Source organism: Notamacropus eugenii, chromosome 4, assembly GCF_028372415.1.
Source record: "Notamacropus eugenii isolate mMacEug1 chromosome 4, mMacEug1.pri_v2, whole genome shotgun sequence".
Classification (NCBI taxonomy): domain Eukaryota; kingdom Metazoa; phylum Chordata; class Mammalia; order Diprotodontia; family Macropodidae; genus Notamacropus; species Notamacropus eugenii.
In genome coordinates, this window is record NC_092875.1 from 343914420 (window position 1) to 343933805 (window position 19386).

Consider the following 19386-nt stretch of genomic DNA (forward strand, 5'->3'; position numbering starts at 1 on the left):
TATTAGAGTTATTCCTCTCCTCAAATTACTTGTTACTTATTTATCTATTGCATATGTTTTGTTTCCCTGAAATGCAAGTTCCTACCAGGCAGGATTTTAAAATTTTTTACCTTTGTATCTCCTTGAATTTTCATCTCTGTCTCTTCATCTTTCTCTGGAACATGTTAGAACTGCTAATAAAACTGAATTGAAACTGAATTTAATTGCTTCTCCTAGTTAAATCATCTTCCGAGTGAACCCTTTTCCCTACATTAATAAATACATCTCAAGTGATGCTCAGAGGTCCCAATAAAGAATTCCTTAAGGCAAGCTTTCTCAATGAGCCTTGTTTCCTCTGATTGATGGCACTCCCTGGTGGTGGCACAGGTGGCTAGTGTTGCTTTGCCAATTTTACATGATGGGTTTGCTGGGGCTGTTATGAAAACAATATAGCTTCCCCAGTAATACTTCAAGTTAATATGGTAAAAGAAAGCTGTCCAGGATCATTTATTATCAGGGGCAGTAAAACAGTGAATTTTAATATATAAAATATATTTATGTAACATTTATAGAATTTATATATAATTACATACTTATATAATATATATATTTTAAAACAACATCCAGGGTTTAGGGGATGAGGGGGTGATGGGAGTGAAGGCACAAGGTAAACATATTAAGATGCGACAATACTGCCTGCCCTCCAGAACTATCTGGAACAGACTAAATGAAATCTTCTGTATCTGATCCTCTTGGGGACAACATCGTCACACATCAAAATCATTGGCTATAATTAGGTATAATTGTTAAGTCTCTGCCCTGAAGATGCTCTCCATTTTAATTGCCTCTTCCACTGAAGGGTGTTGTCAGCTCTAAGGCAGTAGAAGATAATACATAACAGCCATCGCATGTAGGAAAACCTGCACCTACATGGCTTACGCAGCTACTGCAGTAGAGCCTTCCTGAAAACAAAAAGAAACGGGGGAAAATATACAAAACATTCAGAGGTCTTTATCTTTTGACAAAAGAAGTAACAAAAATGAAATCAGTACTATTTCTTTGGATAACACAGACCACCTTCCAATGAACATTTGGTAATTTAATGTTCAGTAAATGTGCACAGAAAAATCCACAGGTTTCAAGAAGACGAAAGTAGTGCATCATTCATTGCTTCAGTAGCAGTAACAGAATTGTGGATCACCAACAAACCACACGTCAGACATAATTTATATCCTTTAATGCATTCATGGCATTCCTTCCCATTACTGCTGGTTGAAATCCTGACTCTCTTTCAAGACTTTAGTCAAACACCAAGTATTCCGAGATCCATGATCCATGATTCCATGCAGCCCTTCATTATTCCCCATCCATACAATCAGCTGGATGTGATTTCTCCCTCCCCAGATCTCCCCTTGTGGCATCTTTCTCATACTGCTGCACATTATAGTTATCTGTGTACAGATCTTCTTTCTCCACTAGATTAGAAGCTCTGTGAAGATAGGGCCCATGTGTTATTTTTCTTTGCATTCCCATGGTGCTCATTTACCACAGTACCTTGAACACTGGGAAAATGTCAAATAACTGAATATCAGCTGTAACTTATTTTGAAATATCTTTAGCCGTAAGAAGGGAATACCAAAAAGACAATTAAAATAGAAGAAATGTAAACATAACAGTTATATAATATTGTACTTTGACCAGACTTTGAAGGCTTAGATATGACAGAAGATGCAGAATTCTTAGCCTCTTTTAAAAAAACAAACAAACCATCAGTTTGAAGTACAGGAGAGAAGCTTTTAATGACATAAAAATGCTCAAATTTTAATCCTTGTTATAGAAACCCTGTAAAAAATTATTTTCTTGGGTAGCATACACTCTGAATTTTGCTCACAGATTTATGTGGAAACAAATTGAGATAAGGCAAAAACTTCTTCAGGGGAAAATTTGGTGATTTACATATGATAAAATCAATCCCATCAACACTGTGAATAATAATCCTGGTGCGGGGAGGGAAAGCAATTTGCTCTAGAGAAAATTCATTGAAGCCAGTGGAAAGTCTCTTTTCACAAAATGAACCTTCACAAATTAGGCCAAAAGATCCCTATTCATCCCGAGGTTGCAGGGACACAAAATGACCCATTTTTGTCATTCAGGAGAACTTGAGGCTCTGAAATCCTTAGGTTACTTAACTCGACAGAGTCTATCTCTTAGAGAAAGTGCAATCAACTTTTGTTAATTGATTGACAGTTATGTTTTAACTTTGGAATATAGCCTGGAATGGGAGAAAACGCTTTTATTGCTTCTCCATTATAACCAGCTACCGCAGGATTTTTATGAGCAGAATTATTCCATGTGATAGGGGCCATAAAGGGTAGTGCCTACACCAAGACTGAATTGCATTTGCATAAAGATGGGAAGAAAGACTCAGAACTCGTTACAAGGGTTACAGGGATGGAGCTTCATTTGATTTTTTTAATTATTTAATTTCCCCAAGAACAGACGTCTGGGCCCGCAGGCACCCTGAATTCCCCCAAGCTCTCTCGCTCCTAACCATCCCTAGTCCTTCTCCCCTGGCCATACAGTGAACACCAGAGCACCGATTAGCAGTCCATCCACACACACCCTTCAATCAGCCCTCACCCTCACCCTCACCCTCACCCCCAATTTCCAGCTCAGGAGCCTCTGGCTGTCGTAGTCTCCCTGCCTACACCACCAGCTTTTCAGGCTCAAAAAGAAGGAAAGCCCGGCTGGGGCCCTTTTTGAAGGATGGAACAGGGTCAGTGTCAGGTTGAGGAGTGGGGGAGGTGAGGAAGAGAAGAAAGAAGGGATGATGTAGAACCCCAGGATCTTCTGCACCCTTCCCGCAGCGCCTGGGAAGCTACGGCTTCTTTAGATAAGGCGCCTCAGCCTGAAGGGTGATAATGGCATCGCTCCCAGCTCAGGGTACTCGAGCCCTGGGGGGACTAAAGGTGCTCTCGGAGCGCAGACAGGTTCAGGTGCAGTGTTCAGGCCCCTCTAGGTGGCCGCTGCTCGGAGGGAAGAAGACTTCGCTCATCAACACTCCCCCCGCCCCACCCCAATTTCCCTGCCTGCGGTAACAGGGACCCCGCAGCACACCTTCCCCCACAACTACGCAGCCTCAGATCAGCAGGGTTGGCCAATGCACCATCCTCCATCTGGCGCAGGTGCCAAGGAGAAGGGTGCAGGCTGTGCTTGGGCGCGAGCGGGTGCACGGTGTGCATGCACGGTGCATAAAGGGGAGAGACCCTGAGGAGGGGGCCCCTGGGGTCAGAACCGCGGAGGACAGCACCCCGTCTCGTCCTCCCGAAAGGACGCTCCCAGTAGAGGAGACTCAAGCTCCGGCCGGACCTGTCGCCGCCCTCTAGGGTCGCGTCGTGCCCACTTACCCACTGGGGAAAGCAGCGACAGGAGCAGCGGCGCCTCCTCCTCCACCTCCTAGTCCTCTGGGGCCACCCGACACCCCGGAGCAGACCCGGCTGCAGCTCCCCGACTCTGCCCAGTGGCCCAGCCGCCACCGCCGGGGCCCGAGCCCCGCCTCAACACCGCAATGCCCCGCCCCCCCTCGCCCATTGGCCTCTGGCCACCGCCTCGGTCCCCCACCCACTTTCCTCATTGAGTGAAACGGCTCCCCGCCCCGCCCCCTTCCCTGCTCGGGCTCTGCAGGGGGAGCGCAAGCGAGAGCTCCGCAGCCCCCCGGAGCCGACGGCGACGGCCTCTGCCTCTCCCTTAAATGGCCCGGGCGGAGGACTGGGGCCGGTCTGGCGTGTCGCTGGGCTGGCAGGTCTGGGGACGCTCACTCCCCGGGCCTCTCTCAGGTGTGCAGGGTTGAAGGGCAGGCAGCCTTTCTGCAATAGGCAGCGTGGGAAAAAAAAATTCCGTGTGCCTGCAGTGGCACAGACTTCCAGATGCAGATCTGGAAGGAGAGGGGCTAGATCGTGGGGAGGCTTTGGATCGGGGCGGAGTGGCCAAGATTTAGCCATATTGAGCCCTGATGAACCGCAGGGGCACACACGCACAGTGGCGAGCCGAGGTTGTCGGGAGCAAGCAGGCTTCAGAAATCAGCGTGCTTCTCAGTGGCCGAACTCGCCAGTTTTTAAAGCTTATGAAGGCATGACTGTTTGCTTTCCGGATCTGTTTTTTTATCTCACACAGAGAAGCAGAAAAGGAGCAAAGATTTCCATCTCTAATTGTCTCCGTCTCTTTTTCAATGTTAAGTCAACAGGCTTCCTAGCCCTATGACGCTGGGCAAGTCACAACCTCTGCTTGCCTGCGTTTCCTCCGCTGTAAGACGGGGATAATAACAATCCTTACCTGTCAGGGTTGTTGTGAAGATCAAATGAGATAATCTTTGTAAGGTGCTTAGCACCGCGCCGGACACATAATGCTAGCTATAATAAATGCTTATTCCCTTACCATTCTCTTCCCCTCTCCTCCCTCTCCTCATTAACAGCCTACTACGCACCAGGCACTATGCTAAGAATATCTGTGTCTCTGTCTTTTCACCCCTCTCCCCACCTCCAAGCACTGTCTGAATTGTCCTTGAGGATACTAAAATACAGATACCTCAGTTTGTTAGAAGGGGCTTTGAAACCCTGCTTTTGACAATGGTCTTTGTTATAAAATGCAGGAGACAACTGGAAGTGCTCTTTCCAACAACTCGCCCACTCCCGACCCTAAGAAAAACTTACCTAGCAGCACCTGATCAGATAAAGAAGAAAGCTGCCTTTACCGTCACAGTCCTCCCTCTACCCACTAACTTATGGTCCTTTTCTTCTATTTTTAAGGTCTAGATAACAAGTAGTGGCAAGTAGTCTACAGTATGTTTAGCATTCTACAACCCAGGCAACAAGTTTTTTGTTTTTGTTTTTTTCCTTCCACTTACCTATCCTTATAACAAAGGCTGCAACTCTGAAGTCCAGCCCCTTCTGACCCTGTTTTAATAACATTTTAACTAAACTCAGGGTCTTAATTTTTCTTTTAAATTCCATTGCTAGAGGTCTGAAAACAACTCTGATGAGATGTGCTTCTGTCTTCATGTTATTATTGCTTTGTCATTCCCCTGCCCCCCCCCCCTATCATAGATGGAATCTTATACTTATTCAATTATTCAAAGAATACTCTTTAGGTATCTCCTGTGTGCTGAGAAAGCACTGTCCTAAGCACCAGGGGAAATACAAAGTTTAGGCAAAACAGTCCTTACATTCATGGAGTTTAGTCTAGTAGGGGAATGGCACAAAACTAGAATATGCAAAATTACATGATTAGTTCACAAGGGAGATGCGAAGCAAAGTGCTGTGTGAAGTGTGAGGAGAAATGTCTTTCTAAAGGCTATTCTGAGAAGACTTCTGGAGGAGGTGACATTTGAATTGGGCTTTTAAGGATGGGTAGTTATTCCATAAGCAAAGAGGGCATAACAAATATAGGGGATTGCATGTACAAAGGTGTGGAGCTAGAAAGGACATGGCATAATATGGGGTGAGGTAGTTCGGCTGGGGCATAGAATACATGGAGGGAAGTCATATTGGATAAAACTGGAAAGTAAGATAAGCCAGAGATGACAAAAGGCCTAGAATGCTAAACAAAAGAATTTGAACTTTACTTCTTAGACAATAGTTAGCCACTAGAGATTTTTCAGCATAAGGTTGAAATGAATAGGTCTGTATTAGGAAAATTGTCACAGTAGTATGAAAGATTAGAGGGAGGAGAAAGTGGAAGTGGGGAGATATGTTAGAAGGCTATTAGGTACGAGATAAAAAGGATATGTACTAGATGGTTGCATTCAGAATAAAGAGGACAAAATGGATGGAAGAAGACAATAAACAAGGATTTTTTTTAAAAATGATGATATAAAAAGAGAGGGAGAAAGAAAGGGAAGGGCCAAAGATAAACTGAATGTTTTGAACACAGGATCTAGTGATGCCACAGATAAGATTCAACAAATCAGAAGGAGAAGAATATGTGTGGGGGAAACATGATAGGCTTGGTTTTGGTTGATTTTTCAGTGTTGGAGGGACATCCAGATAAAGGTTACCTATAGGCAACTGGAGCTCAAAAGAGAGGTCAGAACTGAAGATTCAGATTTGGAATTCATTTGCTTAAAGATGGTACTTTAAACCATAGGAGTGAATGACATTGCTGAGAGACAGGCAGGCAGGCAGAGGCAGAGACACAGATAGAGAGAAAAACATAAAAGACAAAGGCACAGACATAAAGAGATTAAGGAACAGAAAAAGACAGAAACAAGAAAGGCAAAGGTAGACCTTTAGGGAAAACTCACAGTAAGAGGTCTACCATTAATCATGTATCTGTTTGCTATGTGCCTGGCTCTGCTAAGTAGGAAACAAAGAAAAGCAAAAGCAAAACAAAAAAATATCCAACAGCCCTGCCCTTTGGGAACTTAAATTCTAGTAGAGAAGACTCATATAAATAATTAAGTACATACTAAATACAGATACAGTAGACAGTAATAAAGGGGAAAAGGCACCATTGTTCATCCTTTTAGAAGAGGACCAGTGACCTCACAGGGCAATGTCTTGACTTGTTCATGATTTGGATTTAAGTGAAGCAGAACTGCATAAAGTCATCAGCCTCACTTTCTCTTCCAGAGTCATTGAAGTCCAGTGACTTGACAAAAGTCAAGATGACTGATAATGGCCTGGGATGCAGTGGATGACCTTCATGTGTTCAATGTCTAACCAGGCTCTAAGCTCTCCATAGCGTCTGTTTCAGCCAACTTCAGGGCAATTGGAACAAATTATTCTCATTTATCCATTCCACTGAGGGAAATCTTCACATGCATGGGGTAAACATTTCCTCTAACTCACTGATGGGTTTGAGGCCTGTTGGTTATCCTCAGTCTGGTTTATCCCATCTGCCTAAACAGTTTTTTACTCTGGTGTGACTGCTGCTCCTGCTGCATCTTCTTGGAACCACAGGTAAGAGTTAAGTTTCAGGTGGACACAAAAGAGGAATGAACAACCCTAAAAAAGGCTCAGAGGTGCTAGTCCTTCTTGATTATCCCATATACCCCAATACTCAGGAAAGGCCATCTTCAGAAGGTGACATTTGACCCAAGTCTCAAAGGAATCCAGGGATGGAAGTGGAGGTAAAAAGGCAGAATATCTAGAGCAAGGTACAAAGACATGGAAATGAGAGAGGGAGTGTTATATGTAAGAAACACCAAGGAGGCCAGTATACTTAAATCAAATTTTTGAGACAAAATATGAGTTCTGTGTGTTGGATATGTTGAGACTGAGATGTCCAGTTCCATATGACCAATTTTCAATTGATCATTTTGAATATATAGATCTAGATATTATTTGCATAGAATTGATCATTGAACACATGCAAGCTGATGAAATCACTAAGTGAGAATAATATCTGGAGAGAAAAATAGAGATGCCACTCTGGAGACATGAGTGGGAAGGAAGGTATGGTTAGAATGGTAAGAAGAGAATAAGATGAATATGGAATCTCTAAGTCAAGAGAGGAGAGAGTATCTGTTAAGGCGGGGTGGGCAACAGTGTCGAATACTAAAGAGAAGTCAAGGAGCATGCTTAGTACCCAAATGAGTTTGTCATCTATACCCTCCAATAATGTAGATTGTGACCCATCTATCCTTGCTCATCCACTCCTAATTCTTGGTCATGTCCTATGAACTCACCTTAGATAGTCCCTCAACATGATGCTAGAGCCTTGATTCTTTTGAAATTGTGAGGATACCAGTAAAGCAAACAGCCAATCCATTATTTGACCTATGTTCTTGCCACATGTCCAGCTCATTCCCCACTCTCACCCTGATCTATAATTATATCCTTTACTTGGATTCTCCCTTGCATTTCTTTGCAATTTGTTGAATCCTGTTCACATTCACTATTTGCTTTTCTATTGTGTTTTGGGTAACATTCATTCCTAATTCTTCATGGAGGATGAGTTCTAAAAAATAAGCCATTGAATTTGGTAATTAGAAGGACATTGATAATATTAGCTAATTGATTTGAATGGAAGCTAGAAACCAAATGACTCAGGAGACAGTGAGTAGTGAAGATGTGGACATACCATGTTGAGATCCTTTTCAATAAATTTGGCAGTAAAGAGGAGAGAAGTGGGATGATAGGTGGATGTGGTCAAAAGACCAGAGCAAAGGTTCCTTTTTTTTTTTTTTTTTTTTAGTCTTGGAGAGCACAAGCATGATTTATAGATAATTGGGAAGGATCTGGTAGAGAAGAGACTGGAGATGTCAAGAGAATGAATTATGGAGCAATTTTCTAGAGAAGGAAAGAGGAAAGGATCAAGAGCACAGGTAGAGGTATTAGCTCTAATAAAGATCAAGGATATCTCTTCTGGGACAGAAGGGAACTAGAGAGTGAATGATGATTCTAATGAATGGAGGAGGGAAGTAAGGAAACTTCAAATCTTTTAGCTCAGTGTTTGAAGTGAAGTAGCCTACTAAAAGCTGACTTCCCTTAGGTGAGATTGTTTTCCCTCTTACTTTGAATTGAAATTTTATCTCATTCCCAGCAGAAAAACTCATTTTATTCTTGTATATTCTCTGGCCCATCCTAATGTTTACAACTTTCCTAATTTCTGTCTATTGCTGATTTTGATAAAGAGGTGTACTAACTATTTGAGAAATGTTTGTGTGTGTAACTAGTATTTGGTAGGAAGGAATAGAAAGTCAGTGAGTATAATCTAAGTCCTACCCTCCCCTTTACAGCAATCAGGGAAAGAAATATTGATCCTGAGACAGCCAAAATTATCGTACCCCTAAATTATAAATAGTTGCCATATAGCAGATAAATATAACTCTAGCCTAATACTCTTCTTGGAGATAGGCTAGGGAAGGAGTATACTCCCAGTTAAGACCCTCTTCCTTCTCCTTCCAAAGACAGAAATTGCAATATCTCTTGGAGAATGATAAATTCGATCCCATATAAGATAGCTTACTATGCCATATGCAAGCACATCTATCTTTATATCTGGACTACAACCATAGTACCCTTATATATGTAGCCATATATGTTCTAATCTATGTATATATTCCTTTAGCTGCATATGTAATACATATATGTATACATATACATGTGAATATATATGTTTATATACATATATGAATGTACTATGCTATATGAATATAGTATATGGAATATAGAAATACTATATGAATATAGTAGAAATAAGCATTTTATTCATTGTATTATATTTCTTATAATCTGTACATATTATTTTGCCCATTTCAGATACTTGCTCCGAATCTGTAGGAAGTTTATCCTATCTGCACATGGAGTGCTCAACTTCTTAGAAGTTAATTGTTCAAGTAATTCTCATCTATATAGTGTCACCATAGACACAATTTAGTGAAAGTATATAGTATATAGAAAGCATAAAGACAATGGAGAATAAGCTAGAATCAGAATTAGGAGAGAATCTCCTTTTTAGATGCTTTCCTTTCCTATCTCCGGAAACACAAATGGCACCCAAGTTGTCCCAGGTTTGCAGGGGGGCTACAGAGCTTGTTTTTGCTATTAAAAAACTATAATGATTTTTTTTCTTTTTTACTTGAAGGACCATAATTTACGACCACCCTACTGATTTTCAGCATTTGTCTCTTATTAACTCCACAAAATTTTTACTCATAAATTTTGCTACAGTATATAATCTACTATTTTTCTTTATGGAAAAAGCCCTCAAGATTTACCTATTCCATTAATTTTGCTATGAACTATGTATTCCTTCTTCCCAAAGTAGTGGAAAGAGCATTGGATTTAGAACCAGCAGACTTGGGTCCAAATCATGGGTCTGCTCCTTATTACTTATCTGATAATGGACAAGTTCCTCAACTCCTGTGATTCTCCATTTCTTTATCTGTAAAAGAAAATGGGTGGGGAGGGGGGCACAATACCTAATTAAATTTCTTTTTTAGCTCCATAGTCTATGATTGTATAATGAAAATTCAAAATACCTAAGAACAAGAAAGAAAGTGGAAAGGAAAAAGAAGGTATGGAGAATTAAATTTATATATTTAATTACCTCAGATGACTCATTATAGACTTCTGTTTTATTTAGATCTCAAGCTCGAATTGTGTTTTCTTTATGTCTCATATAGCCCTAAGCAAATAGTCATTACTTAAAAAAATTATTATTAATAAAAATAAAATAATTAACCTCACTCAGATTTTATATATCTATTAGCATATTAGCCTAAAGGAAGGCTGTTGAGTCCAGGTTTTAAACCTCCTTTAAGGTCTCAGATCTTTCCACTAGGAAAGTAATCTCACATGGATAGGGAGAAGTAGTTTGGAGAAAACTCTCAGGAAGTCCAAAGTTTAGTAAACAAGTGAAAAAGAAAAAAAAAGATAGTGGTCATAAGAATATAGGCACAAAATGTTGTATCAATATTGGCAATTGACCTGAAACGGATCCAATGAAATGTAAGTAAAGCAACAAAAATTTCAGTGAGGGAAACATAACCAGCACTAATCAAAATTTACCACTGGTCCTAACTATGTAGAATTAGTCATATTCTTTCAAGTCTGAAACTCCTGCTCTGGAAGCCGTTGGTTGGCATAATGAATGCCTCACATGCCCTTCTACATCTCAGTAGACTCCAGTCACTCTTTCCTTTACTCTCCATCTTACCTACATCTGTCTGTCAATCTTCTCACCTGTCACTTACCTGCTTGCTCTTCTATCCCTACCCCACCAACTTTCTAGTTCTACAACCACAATCAAGTAAATGCTGCTACTGCTGTTCTAAAAGTGAGTGGCATTGTTCTGCCCTATGGTAGTACTATCCCAGTAACTTTCTGAACCCCCAAACCCTATTCCTGCCAATCCCCCCTCATTTCTGTGATCTCCTCTTGTTAGAATATAAGCTTCTTGAGGGCAGGGGCTATCTCTATTTTCTTTTTGTATTCCCAGAGCTTTTCACAGTCCATGTCATAGAATAAATGCTTAATGAGTACTGGATAGAGGGCTGGGCCTGGAAGCAGGAAGGCCTGGGTTCAAATCCCATCTTAGATACTTCCTAGCTATGTAACTCTGGGCAAATTCCTCAACTGCTATGTGTCTCAGTTTCCTTTTCTGTGAAGTGGAGATAATAATGGTGTCTACCTTTGTGTTGTTATGAGGACAAAACGAAATAGTGTTTGTAAAGTGCTTTGCCAACTTTATAGCAGCGTATAAAAAATAGCTATTATTATTCATTCATTCTCTAGAGACACAGAAGAGTTGAGAATCAGGAATGCAGGTTGAAGGAGGACAGGGAAAATAGTCAAGGATCATAATGGTAATTTTAAAATTATGTTCGTAATATTTTTCTTGAAGTATGAAGAGCACCAGAAATGCAGCTCTGTTTCACTCTGATACATAGTTGTTATGTTGATTGCTTTTTTTTTTTTAAAGCAAATTGCCTTTTTCTCTTCTTTATTTTTTGTTTTTGCCATATAAAATGACTGCTAGGTAGGAAAGGTAAGTATGTAATCAGAAATGAAGACAAAGTAATGACAAAAGCTAAAGATGGAAAATATAAACATAAAAGTTGCCCTACAAATATGTAAATAAAAATTAGCAGAGTTCATATTTATACGTCTAACATCAAGGATAAGCATTGGTTAATTTTGAAAGAATGATTGAATGGAAAGGCATTTATTAAATGATGTGTGAAGCATTTTGTACATTGAGGATACACATACAAAAGTGAGATAATTTCTGCCCTCAAGAAGTTTACATTGTATGTAATGGAGAAAAAATATACATATATACAAATACATACATACACACATATACATGTATATACATGCACTATACACATACAATATACATGCACACATATGTATGGGTATGTTTGTATACATGTATATACCTCCATGTACACACATATGCACAAACTGTTGACCACAGAGGGATATTTTTATTTGGGAATCTCAGGGATACAATGAGTAGCCATGGAGAAGATGATGAGCACACACTTGCCGGTATCATTGGCTGTACTGATTTGATTATGGGTTCCAGAGGAAAAGGTAGAAAGGGTTGAATATATGTGAACTTGAAACATAGCTGGGAGAGCTGAATACAGACAGTGGGTCATTAAGTCAAATGAGTTTGCATTAACTACCCCACTAAACAGGCCATCGGACTCCAAGCTGGGAGTTCCAAAGCTGAATGGGATGAGAGAGTTTCACATTCATGAAAACTATTATTGACTATCATTTAATGAAAATTTGTTTGCATTTCATAATTTCACTTGATTTTCACATTACCAAATAGTCAGTTAACCTTATCATCCCTCTCTCTTTTTTTAAAGAAAAAATTGTATTGAGGGGACAGGGTTTTACATTTGTGGAGGGAGTGTGGGCAGTAAACTAGTTTGGATGATGTGAAAGCTTCATTGGAGCTTTATAAGATTGGAAAAGGTAGACTGGGGCAGGATTATAGTTTCCTGAATGTCATGATAGGAAATTTATATTTTCTTCCATAGGAATTTGTTTATTTTTTTCTGCTCTTAATAATCCTGTTTCTCCCAGAGTTTGACACTGTGTGATACATATGGTAGTAAGTATATATGTAATGAATGGCCTTTAGTTCCTTGTTCTCTACCACCCGGCTTTCTCTGATTAGTTCTTTTGAATTAAAAAAATTTTCAATTAAAAAAGGGACCAGATATTTTAAAACCACAGAATTTAGAGTTGGAGGGGACAGAAGTCATGAAGGTAATTAGTAGAAGACATAGGAAACTAGCTCAAGTCTTTTGACTCCAAATCCAGGGAATCTTTTCATTATATATCACATTGCTGCCTTTTTGTCAATATTTTTAGGATTAATAAATAATTTTCCCTGGCCTTATGAAGTGTTAATATTTTAAAAGTCAGACTTCTTCCCCAAACTTCAAAATGACAAATGAGCCACAGTGAGCAAGAAAACAAAGAATGGGTCAAGTTAGCTGTTCTTTAATGATGTTTATTAACCAAGAAGTGGGTTTGCAAAGTTACTTCCTTAAAAGGAGAGATTACTCTAAGTATTAATTTTCATAAAAGCATGAAGGGAAAGTAGATTTTGAATAAACTACAAAACTGATGAGCACTAGATTCAGAATTAAGGAATTGTATTACAACTTTAAAAGCAGCTAGGCGGTGCAATAGATAGAACACTGGAGCTGGAATCAGGAAGACACATCTTTATGAGTTCAAATCTTTCCTCAGATACTTACTAGCTGTGTGACCTTAACTTGGGCAAGTCACTTAACTCTGTTTTCAACCTCATTTCCTCATCTATAAAATGAGCTGGAGAAAAAAATAGCAAACCACTCCAGTATCTTTGCCAAGAAAATCCCCAAATGGAGTCACAAAGAGTCAGACGTGAATGAACAATAACCATTATAATTTTAATTAAACTTAAAGTTAAGTTTGGAATCCAATGAGATCATTGTGAAGCACTTGGCATAGTACTTGGCACAGAAATGTTAGTTATCATTATTATTAGCCCCTAATTTGGATTCTGGCTCTGCCATTCATTGGTGACATGGTATTGGTTAAATGAATCACTAAACCTCTAGAATCCTCAGGGTCCTCATCAGTAAAATGAGTTGTTTCAACACCTGACATCTGAAGTTCCATCCAGTTCCATCTATGATCTTATAATATTCAAAAGGGAAATTGGTCTCGAAAATCTAGTGTGTTATGATGGCCTTGTCAGTACTGCTTTATGAATATATCATGGCCAAAGGGAACTATCCATCTACTTGTAATCAGTTGTTGAATTGCATATAAATGCTTCACTATTGCACAAGAAAGTTTAGGAAAGTGATAATAATACAGTTTCTTTCTGTATTTCACACATCTTCTAAGTCAACATTTGGGATGGAAGAGAAACAGCCTAGTAGAATGGAAAGTCATTGGATTTAGAATCAGGGCATCCATGGGTTCAGATTCCAGCTAGAACAGTTGCTTTTTATGTGTCCCAGGGCAAGTCAGTTAACTTCTCAGTCTCAGTTTCCTTCTCTGTAAGTGGTGATAATAATACTTTTCCTCTATACTCTGTCCCATAGGCTTGTGAGGAAAGTTTTATTTTTACCTTTTTCAAAAAGGTCTTAAGACCACTGACATATATGTGGTCATTGATATTATGGTATAAATTAAAGTGATCTCTTTTCTAAAATAACCAATCAGTTATTCATACCAAATAACAGTAATGTCTATAATAATAATAGATAGCACCTATATAGTACCTACTATGTGCAAAGCATTGTGCTAACCACTCTGCAAATATTATCTCACTTAGTCTTCATAACAGCTCTGAGAGGTAGGTGCTATTATTATTTCCATTTTTACAGTTGAAGAAACTGAGGCAAATAGAGGTTTAAGTGACTTACCCAAGGTCACACAGCTAGAAAGTGTCTGAGACTGGATATGAACTCCAGATTTGTTGCTATTGTCCTTCATTCTCAAGGAGGACCAATGATATCATGAGAGTGATGACTTGTGCATGAATTAGATTTAAGTGAGGCGGAGCTGTAACAGTCATCAACCTCACTCTCTCCCCTAGAGTCATGGGAGTCCAGTGGTAAGACGAAAAGTCAAGATGACTAGTGATGGCCCCAGTACTTCAGATGGAGAATTCTATACCTTGTGCTACCTGGCTGCTAACACTATCCCTTTGGAAAATCACACACTATCTATTTTCACAAGAGATGGGTAAACAAACCTGAATACCAGTTGCCTAATTTGTAGTGCAAATTGTTCTCAGTGAAGATCCACTGCAGTGAGAAAAACCACACCCCTACTCAGCAGGATGCTGCCTGAGAAAATAGATTCAGTTCTTGAGGTTTGCTTAGTGAATAGGAAATAGGAGAGGGCTTGCGAAGGTCTCCAGGGATGTTTGATAAAGTCTCCCGGATCATTCTTTCTCACCTCCAAAGCTCTACCTATCTGTCTGGCCTGGGGCACCTCCTAGCAACTGGTGTTAGATATATAATGCCTTGCGCCTGACTTGGACTACTTGTCAGCCTCCTTTCCCAGAGCTCCTTGGGCTCACAGTATACACTTCCTGGCTTCTATTGTTCCTTGATGACATACTATTTCCTATCTTTTCAGTTACTAGGTCACATTCTGGTTTGATTTCATGCAAGTAGAACCTTAGCTTGTTTATATCATAGGTAAAAATGCCCATATTAATTTGTAGTATCAGACTACATTCCTCAGGGACTATGAACCTGGAAATAAAGAAATACTCATTTATTTTAATAAAGGTCAAGCTAAGGTGAAAATTTTTATTTGTTCATTTAGGCTTTAGGCTTATTTAGGTTTCTTTATTTGATTTATTTATTTTAGGATCTGAGTCTAATTATTGCAGGTTGCAATTTAGAGAGACTTCTATGGATACTTTTCATAATTTCTGAGTCGGACTGGACTTAGCACTGTCTTTGGGTGGGGAAAGTATTCATCCTGGGGAGCCTTTACATTTGGTTGTCAGAGGAGGAAGATTTGGTCTGAGGACTGGCTCAGTTTTGAAATGGAGATGATAGGTGTGTGATATGTGTCTGTGAAAACAGAATGAGACAAAAAAAGAATGGAAAGAAAACCTGGAATCTATAACCTTTTTTAATTATACTATGTTATAGAAATGTCACAAGTCTCAAGATAATCATCTCCTATAATTAGATTGGCCAATTATAACTATGACCACTCATTTTCAAATCTTTAAGGTACTGTGAAATATAGGACATATTTTAAGTCACTATTTAAAGTACCTTAAATGATGGCTAATTTATGACCACAATATGTGTATTTTTCCCCCCACATTTTTTTTTTATTCAAACACTGTAGCATGGATAGTTAAAGGAAGAGAAATATACAAAATTACAAGTGAGTGATCCAGTCTCATTCAAGACCACAATGCGTGATTTCCTCTGGTTGACTAGGTCTAATAGAGATTGGGAAGAGTGATGAAACATCCCTTTGTCTCCTGCAGACGTCCCTAAACAGAAGACTCCTTATCTTCTGCCATGGTATGGAAGAGTGGCTTTCTAAAGCCATCACTTCGTAAGATGAAGCCTAACTGGCCTCCCTTGAATTCTTGGTCTTTTTTTTTTCCTCTCAGATTACCCTCCATCACTGAGCCCCGCCCCCCTTACAGTATAACATCTGTCTTTTTAAGAGACACAAATGATTTTACTACCATGTGAAAAATTTGGAGATACAAATTCTTTATAGAATAAGCAATGGGTATAATATAATATCATTCGGTTAGCTTGACTTTGTAGTTTCCTGGGCCATCCTTATTTCCTCTCCTGGTTAGGAGACCTACCTAACCTAATACTCAGGTTATTTCCACACTTTTTTGATTATTCAGAAAAGGGATGGCAGCTGAAAAAGTGGAGGGAAGACTGAGGGAGGTGGTGGTCAAAAATTAAAATTCTATTGTGGAGGGGAAGGGAGAACTAAAAGCATAAATAGAGGGAAAGAGGATGGAGGGAAAGACACAGACAGTAATCATAACCGTAAATTTGAATGGGATGAACTCTCCTATAAAACAGAGACGGATAGCAGAATGGATTAGAAACCATAATCCAACAATATGTCATTTACAAGAAACACATTTGAAATGGAGGAATACACACAGGGTAAAGGTTAAAAGTTGGAGCAGAATATATTGTGCTTCAGCTGATGTAAAAAAAGCAGGGCTAGCAATCCTAATTTCAGACAAAGCAAAAGCAGAAATAGATCTAATCAAAAGAGATAAGGAAGGAAACTATATCCTACTAAAAGGCATCATAGACAATGAAATAATACCATCACTAAACATATATGCTCCAAGTGGTATAGCATCCAGATTCTTAGAGGAGAAGTTCAGGGAGTTACAGGAAGAAATAGAGAGCAAAACTATACTAGTGAGGGACCTCAACCTCCCCTTCTCTGAACTTGATAAATCTAACCTCAAAATAAACAAGAAAGAAGTAAAGAAGGTGAATAAAACTCTGGATAAGGTAGATATGATAGATCTCTGGAGAAAGCTGAATGTGGATAGAAAGGAATATAGCTTTTTCTCAGTGGTACATGGCACATGTACAAAAACTGGCAATGTACTAGGGATAATTTAGGCTACTTCCACCACCTAGGTCCAGGGTCGCTCTCTCTTTATCTATCTCTCTCTGTTTTTCTCTCTGGTATCTTGGTCCCTGTAAACCATTATTATGACAAGATATTCTATTCTAGTCTATTATTATGCAATACAACACAGTATAATACAGTATAACATAGAATAGTATTACATATATTATATTAATTATATGGTATTATATAATATAATATAAATTAATTATTATATTTATTACATTAATTAAATTACATTTATTATATTATATGATATGACATGATATTATAAAGATCCTTTTCTGTTTGAGCTTTAGGTATAATCTTGGCTATGGGCTGAAATTCTTATTTTTATAATCACCTAAATGCTAATTCATCTGTGGCCTCTGGACTGCCCATAGAAATTCCCTAAACTAACAATTTCTGTGACTTTGGCACACATTTTGCTAACAGATTTTCATGGTTGTGTCCCTCAAATCATCTTCAAGTGTTCCTTTGTTTACTCTTTTTGAGTACATTTATTAACTGAGTCCCTCTGTTCTTGACTGATTCTTTCTGGGTTCTTTTCTTCTTCCTTATCCCATACCCACCAAGCTCCTTTACAACTTTCCTCTTTCTTTTCTTTAAAAAACTTTTTTGTTTATTCTGAAGTTGACAAACACCAATAAGCATGAACATTTCATAAAAGGGAACAGAAGAGCATAGAAACAATCAATAACTTCATTCAAGAGAATGACAATAATGAAACAACTACCAAAACTTATGGGATGCAGTGAAAACAATTCTTAGGGGAAGTTTTATATCTCTGAATGCTTACATGAATAAAATAGAGAAAGAGCATATCAACGAATTGGGCATGAAACTGAAAAAGCTAGAAAAAGAACAAAATGAAAACCCCCAATTAAATACCAAATTAGAAATACTGAAAACCAAAGGAGAGATTAATAAAATTGAAATTAAGAAAATTATTAATAATAACTAATAAATAGAAGTAAGAACTAGTTTTTTGAAAAAAAAACCAATAAAATTGATAAATCTAAGGTCAATCTGATTAAAAAAAGATTTTTCCCATACTTTTCAGCAATCCAGTCCCTGAACTTTCCCACACATTTCAGTCCAGATCAATGGTGTCTCCCCTGAGGCCTCTGGCCTATCCCAGCCCACCTAGCTACTTAATAGTCCTTTCACTGTGGCTCTCCAGCTTACCCAAGACCACTTGCCACCTTTCATTGTTGCACCTGCCCCACCCCAGGCTATTTACCACTCCTTAGTCCCATCCAGATCTTTTCACTGTTCCTTTTTATATATAAGTATCAATCTTACCCCCATCAAACTGCCACTCTATTGGCAATAAAGCCTACTAATTTGACTGAAAGAAGCCTTGAGTGCTTGAATTCTTTCTAGGAAGACTCACCCTGTATCCTTGCATTTTGGGGTTCCCAGAAACTCCCAACCACATCATCATCATTACATTAAGATGATATATAAACCCTCTGTTTGGCTTCTAAAGCCCTTCGTAATGTGACACTTTCTACCTTTTCAGTCTTCTTACATTTTATTCCACTCCATTTTATTCACCATCTAGTGGCACTGCCTTCTTGCCATTCCTTAAATGTGACACTCCAATTTCAGAATCCATATCTTTTCGCTGGATGTCTCCCATGCTTGAAATGTTCTCCAAATTTGTCTTTGCCTCCCGGCTTCCCCGGCTTTCTCCAAGACTCAGCTTAAATCGTACTTTCAGCAAGAGGACTTTTCTGGTTTACCCTGGTTGATGCCTTATCTCTGAAATTTCCTCCAATTTACCTCATATATCTCTTGTATGTACATAGCTTCCCATTAGATTGTGAATTCCTTGACAGTAGGGACTGTTTTTGTCTTTCTTTGCATCCCTAGAGTTTAATACAGTGCCTGGCATATAGTAGTCGCTTAATAAATATTTACAGATTTGATTTGGTTTGACACGTGAGATATTGTGCTGGAAATTAGAGCTATTAAGATAAAAACAAAACAAAACAAAAACTCTGCTCCCTCACAGAGCTTAAATTTTCATGGGTGACATAACTTATGCACAAACAAGTAAGAAAAAAAACACAAGGTCAAATGAAAGAACAAGTGGAGTCTTGAAGGCACATGAAGACTATGAGAAGCAGAGAATTTCCCCTTTGATAAATAATTGACCTGGCATGGCAGTAGTGCTGAAGATAGTGGATGATTAATCACTCCCTAGCCTGTACACACACACACACACACACACACACACACACACACACACACACACACACACACACACACACAC

General features: G+C 39.0%; 1 protein-coding gene across 1 annotated transcript in view; it reads right to left on the reverse strand.

Moving 5' to 3' along the window:
• The window catches only part of TPPP (tubulin polymerization promoting protein), a 141532-nt gene extending 137997 nt beyond the window's left edge, over positions 1-3535 (reverse strand). The window contains exon 1 of the mRNA XM_072605313.1: positions 3387-3535. The gene's annotated coding sequence lies outside the window, so the exon portion shown is untranslated. The remainder of the gene's footprint in view (positions 1-3386) is intronic.
• Positions 3536-19386: the final 15851 nt, after the last annotated feature.